Source organism: Danaus plexippus, chromosome 11 (genome assembly GCF_018135715.1).
Source record: "Danaus plexippus chromosome 11, MEX_DaPlex, whole genome shotgun sequence".
Lineage (NCBI taxonomy): Eukaryota > Metazoa > Arthropoda > Insecta > Lepidoptera > Nymphalidae > Danaus > Danaus plexippus.
Window position 1 is genome coordinate 3,887,074 of NC_083544.1, and position 18,921 is coordinate 3,905,994.

Consider the following 18,921-nt stretch of genomic DNA (forward strand, 5'->3'; position numbering starts at 1 on the left):
TTAAAGATTAATAATTATCTTCGAAACCTTTTAAAATTTCATACAGATATTGAGAGAAATCAGTGATCCCTTGGAAGAAGACTTCCTTATTTACCTGTTTGAAATACCACATTTTTATATAATAAAAAATACTTTATTTCACACAAAAATTGTTATAACATAATCGCTATCTAATATCTTTTAAACAGGTATCAAGAAGATGGGGGAATTATAACAAGAATCGTATAACATACTTTTACTTTTTCTAGACACATTATTGGTTTATATAATTGTATACACAAAGGAACTCATTCTTAGATCTTGCTACACTTATCCATTTTTCTCCTGCAATACGCCCGTTTGATTATCTTCTTTCCTTTCTTACCTAAAAGAAATGTAATCAGAGTAATCACATTTAATTTTAGTCCTCATCCCGTAATAGGGCCTTCACGTATTTGACCTTTGTGTGATATTAGGTAAGGGCGTCTTAAGACCAAGTGGACTAAAATCAAATATTGAAATCTCGTCCTAGCATGCGTCTATATATAATTACAACAAATTCTATATCTACCGCCATTTCTAAGTTACATTGGGTCATTTTTAACCTAAACATGTTAAATGGATCAAAAAATAACATCCTTTCTTTTTCTCTTTTAACGTTTGAATAGTAAATGTGATAGTTATGGTATTTAGCATAGATAAGTATATAAAAACGTTTCTTAACTGTTTACGTGAATATTGAACATAATGAAAATACTGGAAATAATTGATTATTTATGAGATGTATGCCAAGGGTCTTCTCGGGCAAACACTAAAAATAAGAAAGTCCATACAAACCTAACAAAGGCGAACTCCGTCTCTGTCATAATCGATCAATACTTGGCGGGATGGATCTTTGTCGTGAAGATAATAAATGTATATTTACAAAATCTATATTCTAAGTAAAAGTACTCTAACGTATTTTTTGCTTAAAATCATCTTATTTATTAAGTGAAGCGAAATCTTGAAGGATATTTGTTATTAGCGAATATAACTTTGAATTTCCATACAGCGCCATCTGTGCAAAGAAAGTGTCACTTTTATTAACCTGAAACAGCTAATATTCAGTACTGCGCTCTTTCAGTAAACGAGTAATATATTTTTAAATAGATGTCGCTGAACACAAAACTGGTATAAAATGGATTCATTTCTGACTTTATAATATTATAGCACAGACGATTTTTATAAAAATAAAAATATGTATATTAATTAAAATAAATGAAACTCAGTTATTTGTGTTTTTATAATTATTCACATTAAAAATTGACTCGGATAGGTCTGTGTTAAGTGTCATCCATTGTACTTTTACAAAGTAAATTATATAATTGTACTGTCCCTTTAATTTGTCGATGTTAAATATTCATGTCAAGTATTGTTGCAAGTACTCTATGTTGCATTTTATATAATTAAACTTGTTAAACCTTATACTATGAGGATTACGTTTTACTTAAGATTAAATCCTTTTACGAAGTAATCATAAAGTGGATAGTGCTAATAAATAACTGAATGCTTACACGTCAAGCAGGGGACTTGTTATTAATTACTTTAGGATATAAGAGAGTATCATGAAGTGCCTTAGGGATTAGTGTAAGTGTTGTAAGAAATAATAAGTTTCTCGAGGACTGTTTGGTGATTGATTATCCTATAATAATGATTAGAGATAAATAAGATATAAAATAATTGTCCTGTCGCTTTGACGAAGAATCCATATATTTTTTATATCATATATTCTATTTTAGAAAATTCAATGTCATTCAATCAGAGATAAAATAGCAAATAAAAAGATATATAATGTAATTTTTCTTACAACACAAAATATTTATATAATGTATGTATGTGCTGTAATTATATTTCAAATGGAAGAATCATATAAAAAAAGGTATCTGTCAGTCCATATACTTGATTTATCAAATTGACAGGTGAAGCTGAGATAGATTGTTGTAGTAATAGGATTATTGGCAGACAGCCAAGTAAATATCGGTAGAATGATAATTGATGATCGCGTAAACATTAATAACCTTTATTGTTGTTTATCCTATTGCAATTTGAATGCATTAGATAGATATATTATAGTATTCCTAGACTATTATTATTACTCGATAGATTTTTATCACAGAAGCTGTCGTGTTATTATTTTCACTTGCTAAGAGTTTTCATTGCAATAGTTATTGTAAAGTCAGGAGGGTAAAAATTTATTGTACACAGGCACTTCTACACAGTTATTAACACAATTTATTACTTTTTTTTTAAATTATATTAATTATTGTAATAAATTTTCAAAACAGTTATAAGTTAATATTCTTTAAATATTACGAATCACTCGATGTCTTAAGTTTTTCTAGCACGAAAACTAATAGGCAGTAGGTGTATAAAAAGAATATAATTATTATAATATATGATGACTAAATGTATAATTAATTATTAAAGTTCAAATAAACGGGCACTAAATTAAAATATTGCGAAATAATTTCACGAAGACGCGTTGGGTTAGTTATTTGTTAAATTAGAGGGTTGTACCTACTATATACAATTACAAACTAGACAGTGGGGAAAATTAACGAGTTCGTACGTTTGCAGCATGTAAATATAAAATAATCTATTCTCAGTGAGACATAGGGTAAAATATAGTTTACGTAAAAAACGTGTTTTGATCAAAAATATTCAGCTTCATATTGAATATTAGAAACACAGACATTCAAAAATAGAACACAGATTGTGAATCTGTGAATTCTAATTCAAAGCAAATAAAGCCGCGGGCACATCTTATTATTGAAAAATAAGCGAGCGACTTCTATCTGTGGAATAACAAGAAATCTGTTTATTTTCATATAGAAATTTCCTTTATTCGACCCACAATGGGACCGCAGGCTATGAACAGACAATTAACAAGATCATGATCTGAATTAAAAACTAGAAACGAATTCCGCATATAATAATTATAAATAAAAACATAAATTATCTTTAAAAATGCCTGCTTAATTATTTGCTTACTGTAAGTATTAAACGAGTCCCTCCAAGTTTCGAGAGGCTTTTAGTGTAACTTTGAGAAATGCTATGAGCAAATGAGACAAGAAAAGAAGCTGATGATTTTATGCAAATTATAATTTCAATTCAACTATTTGAGTATCAGAAAAATTAAGGAAAAAAGTTTAATATTTTTAGATTGGATAAAATTTTGAAGACAAATTGCAGATGTGAATTATTTCCATACGAGATATATATATATATATATTTATATTACATCGCAGTCGTCATTTTGTTGATAGTCATATTAAAAACATTATATACACACATACAACAGTGTAAATGTAAACAAAAGGCATACATCTGTGCTGTAATACTTGTGATCATTGTAAATATGGATGGTTTAATGATATAAAAAAATCGAATATTTATGTAACTACTAGTTTTTTCCCGTGATTTCGTCTGAGTAAATTACAGTATTGGACACAGAAAAGAAATATAAAGTGTGTTCTGATATAGTAACCAGCCATCAGCCTTACCCATATTCTATGTTTATGGCTCGATCTTGTTGTAACTAAAAGTTCTAACACTTCTAAAAGTTCATAAATCTTCAAGAAGTCACACATTTATAATATTGATAGAATATTGTTCAATATTGTTATAACACTTTCTTAAAGCAGTGAGGTTGGTAATTTTATGAAGAAATAATTGTTGATATATAAAAATGAAATTCGAAGATTTCCTGTTACAAGTGTAAATGCAAATATCAGAACAAAGGAACTGTAAAAGTTAATTACAATGAGTAAAAAGTTAATATGACACTGTAATATAATTAATTAAAAGACAGAGAGAAATGGAGACATATTTTATTTGAAACAGAACATAATAACATTTGAACAATGAACTCCGTAGTTTTTTCTTCATGAATGTATTAAAAAACTGAATGAATGCCTTTGTTATTAAGACTTATTCAATTTCATTTAACATAGACTTTGCATAGTCTTCTATTTCGTTAGTGAAGGATTCGTTACTATTGTTTTGGTAATGAACACCCTGATCTTTTTAATGTTTCCTATAATATATTGGTTATAGTATTAAGTTACTATTAAAGTAACATTTGTTCCCTTCAGAATTTGGTTAAAGTTAATTTAATTCACAGAAAATACCATAAATAAGACTATTAATAATTGGCCCTGGGATGAAATCTTTTAAAATAAATTCAATTAAACGCCGGCGATGGCTTTTAACTACAACTGTTAATAAAGTAATTAATTTCCATTTGTTTTTTTTTTTTTGTTTCATATGACTATTCTACCATTTTACATAAAACCGCCAGTGTTAAAGCTTTCGATTAAATGTACTCCTAGTAATTGCACCCCGTCATGCTGACGTTACATTATGTAAAAGCTATTTATATGTAGCAGAACGTAGACTTCTATCGCCACCAGATGCCAGAGAGACGAAAATATCATTATATACAGAAGGAATGATTCTAATATAACTCTGTCTTAGCATTAGTGCACAAGGTTAACCAAGTTTTATAAAACAACAGGAAACGTAGCCATTAAAATAAACTGTGATGATAAAACAAACTTAATTCCTACCAGACACAGAGGGCGAAAATTTTATTTTTAAAACGTTTTAGCAATGCTCTATACTCGAAGCAGAGAAAAAATACTTTTTCTTAAAAAAATTTACTAACTCTGCTTATAAAAGCTGCATTTTCATCAAACCATATCTCAGAATTGCAGAACTGAATGTGACTGACGCTGTTTTGATTAAAAATATAATCAAATTGAGTAGCAAATATATAACGAATGACCGAGATCATTGCAATTAGCTGGCAAATGTTCTTGAAAAATAACAGAACGTAAATCTGTAGTTTCTTATTACAGCTAGTAGTGTAACTTTTGGAGCGCAACTAATACCGCTATAGCAGTTGCGGCTGATGCATACTTCGGATAGCTTTTATGTATGTTAATTCCTTGGAATATTTCACAATAGGTTCACTTGTATGCCTTGTTGGGATACTCAGCTCTTCGTTGATGATATGAAACGTTTTAGATAATTTTAGTCGGTTAAATCCGAAGATATAAAGTTGAGAAATTGTAAATAATATGTATTTTTTAAATTTTCTTTAACGTATACTGATAATGTTTATGCTATTTAATCATTGTTCCCAGCTATTCATTACTTTTAGTGCTCCTAAAACAAGGATGTATTTGTGAGTATAATTAAGTATCGTACTTTGTACGGATTTTATTGTCTCAGATCAGATGTATTATTTGCTTTAATCTAATTTAATGATAGACATATACTGAATATCAATTAATATTCATAATTGTCATTAATAAGCCTAATATTTAAGTCGCACGATATTGGTAGACCCACCCTGATTCGTGAATTACGTAAGTCGGTCGATAGTCGTACAGCGCGGGTCGTAACAATGGTTCCGGTATTGCGATGACATTTTTCAGCGAATCATGATATTTGCAGTCGTTTTGTATCTATATAATATAAGATAAAATCGTATTTTACGTTAAAAGTTAAACTACTTTGATGAAATATTTTGTTTGAAACAAAATTAATACTTTGAGTTTCTGCTCAATTGATATGATTTGCAGTTAAATGGTAGTATAAAATTATTATTACACTACTGACGAATATGATTGTATGTTTTAAAACTTAAGAAGAAAATATTTCTACACCAAGTTGTACTCAGGTGCTTTTTGAAAGGAAATATGTAAATGTAATTAATTAGTAAGTTTGTGAATGTTATGGCGTATTCACTTTAATAAAATTCAGTGCCTATGAATGTTAGGTATTGTCAAGTTATAACCCAATTGTATCTTCAAAATTATTGACAAATCTTTCCACTCTTCAGTGAGTCTTCTTTAAGTCGTACATATTTTAATGTTACAAATAATTTAAAAGAATTTAAAAGGAAGATAACTTGTTTCAGGGTCTTTATATCAACTGTATTTCGTTTCAGTGACACCCGTGTCAAGAGGCCTAGCTCTTCCCGACATATAAATGTTCTGTATTACGCCTATCATTTTCGTTCTTGTCAACGACATGTAATTTATAGAGCGTAGACAGGCTAACTGCGAGTGCTCAGAGAACTAAGGACGTGGATTAAATACAATTTATGATTGTCCAAAACTTGGCACCCCATGATCTAATTCGCTTAATTAGAATGCTTATGTTGATACTTAAATATATTGTGTTGTTTCATTTTAATTAATTAGTCTTAAGTGTTCTTATTACTTTTGGGTAGAAAGTGATTTTAACGCTTCAACAACGTTATATCAACTGTACGTATATGTAAATGTGTGCTTACATATATATGTATGTATATATATATATATATATATATATATATATATTAGTGCTTGTGCGTATGTGTGTGTGTGTGTATATGGGGGTGTGACTGTATTTTAGTGTTTATGTGATATGTCTGTTATTTGGATAAAGATTAAATATTTAGTTAAATATAATGCATTAATAATTCTTCCTTACGTCACAAATTATCAACTCCCAAGCTCAGTTCTACTTAGAATCGCAGAATACATCAGGTTATTTTTTTTTTAATTTATTTAAACTAAAGTTAGTCTCATGGTTTCTAAACATAGCATGAAAAATTCAAAAATCTAAATTCACATCTGTTATCAAAATGCAGCGATGCCAAGTCCGGTACTATTAAAGGCCAACTTATCTGCATTTACATATTCGAACTACAAGTATGTAGCTCGGGAATTTTAGAAGTTTGATATATATTAATGTTCATTATAACATTTTAGAGTTGGAATAAAGTTTACCATTTTGTAGAACTCACCTGTACAGGAGTTTCTGTCTTTAGTATTGTATAATTCACAAAAATAATACTAACGATTTTTATAATTAATAATTTTGTTCTGTAATAGCATTTTGAAAATTAACTTTTCCTATATACAACTAACTTTGTGTATTTCCTTAGTTCTTTCTATAGAGCCCTAACTCTAAGATTGGGATGGAAAAGCGCCAAGGCAATTAAACGTTGAAGCCTCCCGAGACGGTCTCTCATCACTGGAGCTCTGAAGACTACTATAAACTGTTCAATTTGAATATAGTACGAATTCACTTGGTTTGCGTTTATTTTTGTTCGTTGAAGAACAGAATCCATGCCATAAGTTTGTTACGTCCAACTACGTAGAGAATTTTGCGGATTTCCAATTCGTAAGTTTTAGAACATGCTGCTATCAACGTAGGTATAAAAAAGAAAGACTGGAATAAACTTCGTATGTCGTTAAACTATGCAAAACGCCAAAAGTGTAGAAAACTCGTGACCATGTTACTTTCTCCTTGGAAGTAAAGGTATTTCCATATATTGACCATATCCTTAAATTAATAAAGAAAAATTAAATTAAACAAAATATATTTACACACAATATTTATTTATAGCATTTTCACATTATGGTGTTTTTGTACAACGGAAGTCAATATGGTTTTAATTAATTTTAAATTTTTTATTCCATATTTTTATAACTTCAACCACATTCACGACGGGACTTTTTATGTTCATCACTGTATTTTCAAAGTGTAAATTTTAAATAAAATATAAAAAAATAGAGAAATTTCCATGGAGACAGAAATAAAATCATTATAGTACAAAAAGTGATATAGTTCTGCAATAACAGTGTATTTTAGTTAAGTTTTGCATATATTTTAAATATAAGATATACAATATAGAATTGCTTCTCCACACATTTGTAGGAAATGTAAGATAAAAGCTTCTTTGGCGTCCTTGGTGATATATTCCGATATTTGGGTTTAGGGCGGACAAAAATTATTACTAGCCGAAGAAAGATAATATGAAAAGTTATCAATATATACTTTAATATTGAACCTTATAACCACCTTCATAGACACGCTGTTTGGTTATTATAAATTAACTTATAAATCTTTAAAATGTTATGATCTATTGTCGATATTCGTTTCATTTACCAACAAAAACCCCACTCACTTGAGACTTGGTCAAGTCGAAGAAACAGTAGAAGATCCGGATAAATTTTTTTTAATCATCTTTTATATCTTAACTTTGCTATACTTTGTTTAAATAGAACAAATTCATAGTATTATTTTTTTATTTAGTTGAATGTGCCGTGAAGGCCACATAAATATTATTATTATTATAAAAGGTCTCGCTTAGGTTTGTGTAGCACACACCTATAGTTTTTATGTTCTCGGGCCTGGGGGAATGCGACGTATGACAAATTTCCTCCATCTAAGGGCAAGCGTTGTTAAAGCAACGTTACAAAATAAAAATAAAAATATATATCACTTTCAAATTTAGCACCAAATCACACATACCATATGAATGGTACAGATTTTATTGGTTTCGTAATAAGTTACTTAAAATAATGCAAAATTCTGAGAAGTTATAAGACTAATGGCATGTTCAACATGCATTGACATACGCTGTGTGAAATCTTGACACTTTGCAACCCTAAAATAAACACGTGGTCGAAAATAGTGTGGCATTACATTCCGCCACATTTAAGTGACATGTATCATTTATATTCAGAAAATTATTATACAAGCAAGCTCTGTCACACTTATTCCGATTTGTAGAATATTTAAATAAGACACAAAAAAATATATGTAAAGAATCTTCTTGTAAATCTTATCTTTTCTAGAAATTTTCTATTTCTGACATATTCAAATGAGTAAGGAATGTAAATGAGACTAGTAATATAATTTACCATAATTTAAATACTTCAAGAAGTATGTATAATTGTATTTATCGGTATCTGAGATACATTTTTCAAATATTATTCGCAAAATTTTCGTTTCTACTGTTTTTAATACATTCAAATTCTACATACTCGTTAATAGATATTCATATTAAAGGCATATGATTGACATTTATGTATTATTATTTTTTTATCACGCGTCATACTTACATACTATCAATATTATAATAAGTAAGTCTATTTATCGTTTTGAGGTAAAATTTTTATTCTGTTGAATAATGAGCTAGATTGTATTGAAGCGTTTTTACGCTAATACTACAACTGTTAATAAAAGGTTTGATAATCTAATTGATGTTCAGAAATCATAGGTAGAAGATAGTTCTGGATTATCAGTAAAAAAAATATTTTAAAGACCACAACGCCAAACACTGAGAGTAGCGGGTTTAATTTCATCCGAGTGTATGTTGAAAGATATATGAGGGATAGGAATATTAATTTACTCATTCTGTAAGCCACAAGCCACAAATAAGATTGTATTTCTGTTGTCAGTTTAATCTTAAAGCTACTATTCAAAAATTTAAATTATTTTTCTGGAAGACTAACATCAAAGTTATATGACATAATAAAATTCTGAAGACATTCTAAGACAAAGGTATGCTTATTGCAAAGATATATACTTTATATATACCTTATATACAAAGATTTATATATACTTTTTTCTATTATAAACGTTAAACAGTTTTCTCAATTAAGCAATTATAATATGACACTGAATTAACAAATACTTCTTTAAATATCTTACAAAATATGGCCCTTCCTTAAGGAAATGTTCTTGAATTTAACCATAAAGTAAGTAAAGTAGCAAATTTAAGTAAGAATTTCACAAATTTGTTGTGTGTATATCTGAATTTATTCTCCAGAGTATAAACATCAAGGTTCGCTTATTACAGTTTATGTTTTTTAAGAAATTATGGTTTCGTTAATTGAATAGAGAAAACACTGACCAGAAGAAATAAGGTACACGTCTCAATAAACTGAGTAGTTAATTTAATTATAAAACTGAGCGGTTGTAGCTTTGAATGTATTTCATGTAAATTAAGAATTCCTTAAGGCATTGATCTTTTTTGTCTCTATTTGATTTGAATTACAACGATAAGAGCAGTCGATGTATCTGGAATCGAATGAGTTCATGAATTGGTTCTGTTAATTTGGAAGCATTGGTTAAAGTTTCTATGCAAGGGTCCAAAGTCGGGGTGAACGTTGCGTCACAGCCGGTCGATACGGCGCAGCGAGGGGCGCTCTAGCGACACTCAAACTTTTTTATACTCCGTTTTACATTCTTTAAGATATTTTCTTTTTCTATTCAAACGATTAATGCGTTAGCGAAAAATAATCAGATTTAGAATATACGGCAAATGTTCGTATTAATATCTTATGGAATTTATGCTTTGAATGTATAAAGCGCAAAAGGTTTTCGGAAAATTATTCCCTCATAATCTTTTTTTTTAAGCAGCTTAAATCAATCAAACAACTTTTTCGGAATGAGATTTCGGAAATTTTACAAGCTTAAGGCTTATCGAAATTTAAACTTGGATAAATTTTTATTTAAATTTACAGTACCAAATATATTAACCAATGTCAATTTAATTTAATAAAAAATATAGAAAATGACATGGAATTTTGAATCCTTGTTTTATCAGCTGAATTAAATCTCTTCCCTTATAATTACAGTCAGGTTTATTGACAACGAGTTATTTCCTAATTAAGAGCGGGAAGTCAAAGCCAAAGAGGCATTTCGAATATAAAGACATCCATTTACTATTAATTAATAAGTCGATATAAGAATATTATAAAAAAAAGTACAAACAAATAGTCATACAATAATGAATATAGATCTAAACTTGAAAATCACTAGCCGTCTTTTATTCCAGGGAGTAAAAATAGATGCGGAGTAATGTACAAAGAAAACCCGTTCATCTATTTCACAAGAACTGACTGAAAATACAACATCTAAGTTACATGTTTTTGGAATCATTTGTTATATATATTTTTAATTTGTTTTCAGGTAAGTGCAGCCTGGTATTTCCGAACGAAAAACGTGTGCTAAAATTGTAAGTATGAAAACATTTGTACGGAGTGAATCATAAAAATAATATTTGGGTTATTAATTGAGTTGAAATTTTAATTAATATGCATATCTGTTATAATCTTCGCGGGTTCTGATGATTTGTTTGTCAATTTATCAACGTCACGATTGAAATATTTATGTTTGGTTATTAATCAAACAGAACTTAACGAATTGAATAAACATTAGTCATTCGTTTTAGAATAAAATTTTATGTTCAATTATTCAATACTAATTCAAGTGGAATAGAAACTAATCCGTTGAACCTTCGTTTTGTATAGACGGGGTAGGAAAAGGTTTTATACATTGTAAATGTCAATTTATTTTCAACGCTCAGTCATCTGTACTTACGAAGCTTTTCCTGATTTATTGACTCGGAGACAAAGAGTGGACGACACTTGAAATTTCATGATAATATTCTTTGAGCACAAAGAACAGAGAGGGTTTTTTGAATTTCGGATAAAATTTTCATCGTTCATTCGAAACTAGAATTTAATTTAATAAAGATATACATTATTGCAAAAGCTAAAAGATTTTTTTGACAAATTTATTAAAAAAAAAAAAATTATCATGTTCGGAAGCAAGCAATTAATTTTTTTTTAATATGTAATGTTCAATCGACATAACTTAAATATAATGTTAGATTTTAAATGTAAAATTTTCTCTATAATGTGTTCACCGGCAATGTTTTTGTCATGGTTCAGCTGTAATAAGATTTGCGATTTCACGCCTCATCTATATTATGCAGGGAGAAAATACTTTGATGTCTCAATAGAACTCAAATAGGCACAGCTTACAACGATTTAACTTATAATGAATTATTTATAGTCAGAAGACATTCATAGAAATAAAAGTTTAGAAATTAATTACGGACAATCTTTTTTTGTGAAATACATAAGTAGCAGGTACTTATCTACAGGAAAGTAAATGATATGAGACACTGGAGTATTTATTGAGACAGCAATTGAGGAAAACGAAGGATTCTTCCTAAACTGTCTTCACATGAGTAAAATAGAGCGATTCGTTGGTTATATAATGTTCCAATCATTTCAGAATCATAAATTTTTTTGCTTCCCATTTAAAATTACATTAAAACTATCGTACCGATGTTAGGAAGAGTAAATGAAACTATTTTGGTATTAATTTTAAGATTTATTTTTACATTAAATTCATAAACAAAAAAACACTAAATCTTCTATAGATTTTTCTTAGTAATGTATTATTTTAAACAATAGGAGACACTTACTAACTCGTTTCCTTTACTAAGTGTACAGAATACTCAGTAACCATAAGCGTATCGGATATGCACTACTTGATGTGAGCAGCTACGTGTATTATCTTTTAATCGCTTCAATTAATACATATGTACTTACATAATACTATTTAATTGTTTGCAAAAGTCTATTTATTATTTTTTACTGAGTAAATAAAAATTACCCAAGAAATTTATAAAAAAAATCTGTTTTGTTTTTTTTTCTCATTTACACAAGATGAAGAAAGGAAAAAATAAACCTTGATGTCAGAATTTTTTTTAATTTTTATTATGTTTGAATTTTTTTGTAATAATACATTTCTAAATTATAAAAAGTAATAATTAATATATACGAAATGAAGAAAACGTATGTGATATTCATATGACATATTTTAGAAATAGCAGTTTCCATTAAAACTACATTTTAATAAAATAAGTTATTTATTTTAAGTTAATCATTGCTGAGATTATATTCATACATTTAAATGAAAATCACAAGAATAATTCAATTAATCGATCCGGAGCCGTACACAATAAAGGTGCTTTGAAGAAACTAATTCTAATAAGAGTATGCTTTGAAGAAAATAAAAATATTTTTTTCTGAACAACAGCACTTTAATTAGAATAGTATAGAGTATGTTCACACATTGCTGAATTCTACGTACTCTTGTTCTTGCCATCCCAAATATGTTCTAACCGAAGCAATCAATGCGTCCCCAATTTGTATGAGAAAGCATTCACCAAGCGCATATTGTCGTAATATAAATGCCGATAAAATTCTTATGAATATATAAGAGATCTTAAAAAAAAAATTTAATATACGCAAACACCATAAAAGAAAATCCATTAATCACTCCAAACTCGCTCGCTTCTATGTGTGGTAAAACAAATTAGCTTCGCAAATGACACTTTCAAAGTGGCTGCGTTAAGAATCATATTATTTCAATATAAAAATAATTCTATATTTTTGTAATAAATCTCATATAATCATTAAAGTATTTGCACAATATATGAATATATGTAGGTTTATTTATCTTTTAAATTTGTACCATTTCATATCCCGGTACATGTCTACATTGTTAAAACTTACAATTTTACTATTAGAACAGAATCTGACGGGGAAGTTCCGGGAGGCAATTAAGTTATTATAAACTGTTTGCCGCCTCAGAACTCCACAGACCCTTATGGAAAGGTTTTATGGTCATAACATATATAGTTTATGTACCCATAAAGAGTACCACAATTCTGTAAAATCCATTTAAAATCTTAACTAAGACACTTTGAAAAGTAAATTTGATATCCCTAAAGGGCTCAAATTTTGTTTAAATGTATAAAACTTGGATCTGTGTTCTGACTGGTGTGACTCGGATCTCAGTAACGACCGACTAGCAACCCTATTTCCCACTTTCCCAATCCTATTTCTCTCTTGACTTCATATCGGTATTCGGATATGCGGGAGCATACCACAAGTCTTGTGATTGTGTTGATGATATCTTTAGTAAATACTACTGAAGTGTTTGATAATAAGTCTTGACCATTTATTTCAGGGTATAGATAAATTAAATAGTTTCCACATTTATCATAAACGAATAACATCTTATTCTAAGATAAAAAAACAATGAATTGTGTTATTATTGCCAACAAATAACATGAAGGCTGATCTAACTAATATTTTGTTTTTAAATTTCATGAAAAATTTCAATATGAAGGAAAATAAGCACATGTAAGAAATTGTATGAAACCGCCTCCTATACAAATATACATATCATACAAATATGGGAATATTTTAAGGCTATTAAGATGAACTACTTAGTTTTTTGCACAACTCAGCTATTGAATCGTTGGTACTTTATAACGCCTTGCACAATACAAAGACATGTAACTTGTTTAAAATATTGTCAATAAACTACCAAAAAATGTATATTAAAATTACATTTAAATAGCGATACGAAATGTCGAAATTAATTAGCATGTGACAATGTAACAATTTCCGCCACATCGTAATGACAATTAACGTTATATTTGAAAACACTTTTTACATCATTATCTACTTACCTACTTTTACATTATCGTTGCATCCTACAAAGTGTAAATGTACACTTATTGATATCAATCGTTATCAACATTCATACTACAGCTTCTGAGCCCCTCCCTTATATGCTTAACGTTATTAGCAAAAGGGTGACGTTATTAACGAAGGGGTAGTAAACATTCAAATCAAACAAAAATTCGGACCAACTAGCTATGCTACTTAAATAGCACGACTCGATTCATATGATCTATGAACACAATTATCGAAAAATATTAGAAACGTCGGTAAAAAAATTGTAATACTGAAAATAAAATTTTATTAATATATTAGAATTATTCTTAAAAGACGATGTTCAAGACTAGCAAATGGAAACCACTGTCCATTAAAGCGCCTGCATGAAATTTGTACTCATGTACTGGTCGCTTATAGTCCGGACAACCACTATTGTTACCGAGCGGACTCAATGTTGAAGTCGCTGCGTTGGTCCGCCAGTCGTTGTTCACTCAGCTCCGACCCGTACCTCGCAACGGATCGTAATTCGTATCCAGTCCTCTCTTAACCGCGAGTGAGCGCGCTGCCTCCCGCGGTGTGCCATCCGCACCTCGGAGGCACATGCTAGCGAAATGTCACCTACCTGCACACTATAACTGATAACGTCAGATTAACAATTAGTACCGTCTTAGATTGCGACCGGTGTTAAGGTGTTACTTCATATTATTGTTAATTTATTTAAATGTGTTTCTTTTGAATATATGGAATGTGTAGTTAAAATTCGAGACCTTGAAACTATATGGCATTTTTTTTGCAAGCCGTTTATTAGCCGGTAATATTGGTGGCGGTAATTTTTTAGACGTGTGTGCATGTTGTGTTTTGCGTTCGAGTCAGTTTGTTGGATAGTTTTACAACCGAGCAGGAAACTATAACCATTGTAAATTGCAATGTTTATTTTTGCGACAGTTCATATCAGTAAAATGAGCATATTTAATTAGATTTTGAGGTCTACAAGCCGGTTTTTGTTTACCATTCGAAGCTGATTCCGACCTTGACGGTAAGAATACATAACAAAAAACGGAATAATAATTAATTGATTTTAATATCGTATTTTATAGTGACAAACACTAGTGATAACAGGCAAGTAGTGTAAAAAATATAAGAACATGCGTATAGAATATCGTTCTAAAAAAATACAAGTATTGAACGTTAGTTCAGAGCTCCTTAAACATTATTTAAAATAAACATTTCATTGTTGTGATTTGAATCCATTGTTTGATGATCATTATTTTAACATTCCTTTATATTCATGTACGCCATATTTGATAGACACTTATATTAAATTAGGTGACGTTCTATTTGTTTCTAGTCTCAAGAAACAACACTCATATAGAAATGTAATTATTTTAATAGAATACATAATTATATTTTCCAAGACTCTCTGATACGATCGCGTACACTATAAGCAAGATCGTATATGCAGTAAGTTGTTTGATATTTATCTTACGGTTTTTGTTAATCTAGTCACGACTTTACCTCATCTGTACGATTTTGTAAAAGTTTCGCATCGCTGTTACATCTATATCAGCTCAACTAAATCTTCTACGTAAAGCAGCGCATATTACATACAGAAATATAAAATATATATATTTTATCTAAATAAAAAATCTCGTTTCATTTAGCACGCAATAAATACGGTTGAAATCGAGTTAATTCTAATTTATGTGTACTGTTAAAATTTTAATAGGCTATTTGTTTAACTCTCTCCATGGACGAATTCACATAAGACAAACGTAAATTAACTGTATTAAATAAAATTTCAGCTGTCGTGTGAAACAAAGAGCTCATACTGAGATGTTTTCATTGTACAAAAAGTAGATTGGGTCAGTCGTATTGTAATACATAAACAAAAACAATGATACTTGTAACAAAACCAGCGATAACTTAACACGCCCTCGTTTACAATATACTTATAATAGCATCATATTAATCTCACGCATCAGCTTTAATTGAGTAATTTACGCAAAAATTATAATGAACAATATTGTGAGTACATTAGAATATTTTATTGTCATCACCTTCATAGTACCTATAAATAGTCTTTAGAATATTTTGAATAATTTCTCTATTTCTTATTTTATATCCAATATAATTTTACCAAACGCACAAATAAAGCGAAAAAAAAAATTTGAGGGTATGCTGTCATTTCGCATTCCATATCACTTATAGTAAATTTTTGAATTGTTAAAGATATTCTGTTAATTTAAAACAAATAGAGTCATATAAATAACAAAAGACTATTGTAAGAAAATAAAAATATATTGAAAATTCAATAGGCGACGGGATTGGGCTCGTCATTCTAAAGTGCAATTCTCTGGACGTTCGATTTGAAATGAAAAGGCGAATAGGAAATAAATATCTACTGTATTAGCATTTTACATAAAATCATATTAAAATTGACGTAGACCAGTTATACGCTCTATTATTAGTTAACTTAGTTAACTATGCTTCGATCAAGCTTGAGTTTAATTGATATCCGACTATTGAATATCTCTTTGAATAAATGGGAACACTTTTATCAAAATGTTATTATAAAGTTTTAACAGTAATATTTGTTACATAGAAAGCAACCTGTTATATTCCCAACTATAAAGCTGCTCCTTTCTAATGTTGACTAAATCACCCACTTTGAAGGCTTCGTGTAACAATACTGCGATGGCCTTGACAAAATAACAAGTTAGCCTTTGATACTTCCACCCGAATTACAAAGTCAAAGTACAGATAATATTGATTTTCCACTATCAGTTTTCTCAGTCAAAGGGTCTAAGTTTATATGAACGTAACCAATCCAAACGATTGCTTTAGAAAATGCCTTTATACAAAGTCGTTGTAGCATAAGATAAAAAATTCATTTACAACTGAAATCTGTTACATCGAGATTTCTGTGAAAAACATGAAGCTTAACGGTCATTTACCTCAAAAATAATTATTTAAGAAAAATTTGCTCGGATTAATACAACGTGTGCTTGGAACACAATTTAATATAAGGCTATTTACTCGAATACTTTTTGTTTTACTGCTTTTGAGTATTAGGGAAAATTATACACGTTTGAAGTTTATACAAATTAGATCTTTGTGAAACATTTTTTTGGTGAAAACATTACTTATGATATTTTATTTCAATTATTACATAAAGTAACATCGCTCTAAACATTTTTTTTATCCGGGAAACATAACAAATTAACTTAGTTTTGTGCGAAAAAAATTCATACAAACACACGCACGTTTTTAAATACTATCATTGCTTAAATATCCTTGTATTTCCTGGGATATAGAGTTGAATGTAGGGTCAAATGTGTTAATTTTTTTTTCACAGCTTTCTAAAATGAAAGAATCTGCCTCTCATTGCATATGTGAAGTAATTTGAACGGACGGTGGCGGATGACTGCCGTTCCGGAACGCTAAGTTTTTATCTTTATACCGCCAGAACATCGCACGCTCCGGGTGATACACAGTACAAAATATATACGAAAATTTTATCACGACCAGTCACATACTAAAGATCCATTTTTATTACGCGATTTTAATGTACTACTCATTTCGATTTAATGTTCAAAATGTTATATTGTTAGACCATTTTTATAGTATATTTTATATAACATGTAAAAACCGATCTTACAAAAACTATGCAGCGGTAATGTTCGTACGTTTGTCACTATTTTAAGCGACTACGGTTTTTTATTTACGTAAGATATTTGAATTAGTCACAACACGCAGTTAGCTAGACGAAAATAAAATAATTGTAAAACTTTTAAGATAACGAGATGTTTTATTGCGTGTTTAACAACAAAACTTTAATTCCTGTTGATACGACCATTATCTTATTTGATAGATTTTTTTTTTGTCGTCGAATAAATTAAAAATATTTTGTTCTAGTAAAATTTTACTAAACTTGCTGCGTTTCTAATCCTGCCTGTTAATCTCATTACTTGAAAGGCGGCCATACAAAGTCGGTAATGCGTTAACGTGGCTAAAAATATTCTAGAATTTCTTTCATAATGATATTACCTTAATGTCATATTAATTAAATAAGATTTTTTATCACTTAAACATTTAAATTTGTCTTTTTCAAGTATGAAAAAAAAGCACGAGATTATTATCTGTAAAAGTGAAGTAGTTACAAAGCTTGGTGTTGATGTAAGTGGTTCATTATCTCTAAATGTCCAAGGTGAGTTTGTTAATTTAAGTAACAAAATATTATAGCAGATATTGGTAATTAAAATATATTATAAGAATAAACAATTAAATTATAGGAATAAATGTTTCAATGATATATATATGCGGAAATCAAAATCAATTGACGCCTTGTCCGATCCGATAATTTTTGTTTATTATTAATTATTCTCGACAATGTTTTGTTTTTGAAATATTTGTCAATGAAATGTTATTTCTTTAGTATTAAGATTCATCAAATGCACGACTGTTTATTTGAAATACACTTTTTTAATAACAGATCAAAAAAATGTATCTTTTGAAACTGATTGAGAGTAGTTCCTTAAAGGTATGTTTAAATTAAAATTTTCTTTTAAGACTTAAGATAAACTTAGTAACTGATAAATTTTGAATTAATAATTATGGATATACATTAGTACATTGTATATCGGATCTCTGGTACCAACTTTGTTCAAATCTATTGCAAAATTTTTCACTACTTTATATAATTTCGACTTAATACATTTTAATTATATTTTTAATAACAAGGTTAAGCAGAAACGAACAAACCCCTTTCAAGGGTCACCTTTTGCCG

General features: G+C 29.1%; 1 protein-coding gene across 3 annotated transcripts in view; it reads left to right on the forward strand.

Annotated features, from left to right (window-relative positions):
- Positions 1-18,921, forward strand: part of LOC116765445 (cAMP-specific 3',5'-cyclic phosphodiesterase) — a 225,138-nt gene that overhangs the window by 81,607 nt on the left and 124,610 nt on the right. The window contains exon 1 of one of the 3 annotated variants that reach the window (XM_032654875.2): positions 14,679-14,824. The exons of the other annotated variants lie outside the window; for them this stretch is intronic. The gene's annotated coding sequence lies outside the window, so the exon portion shown is untranslated. Of the gene's footprint in view, positions 1-14,678; positions 14,825-18,921 lie in introns of those variants that run through there. 3 annotated transcript variants of the gene reach the window in all.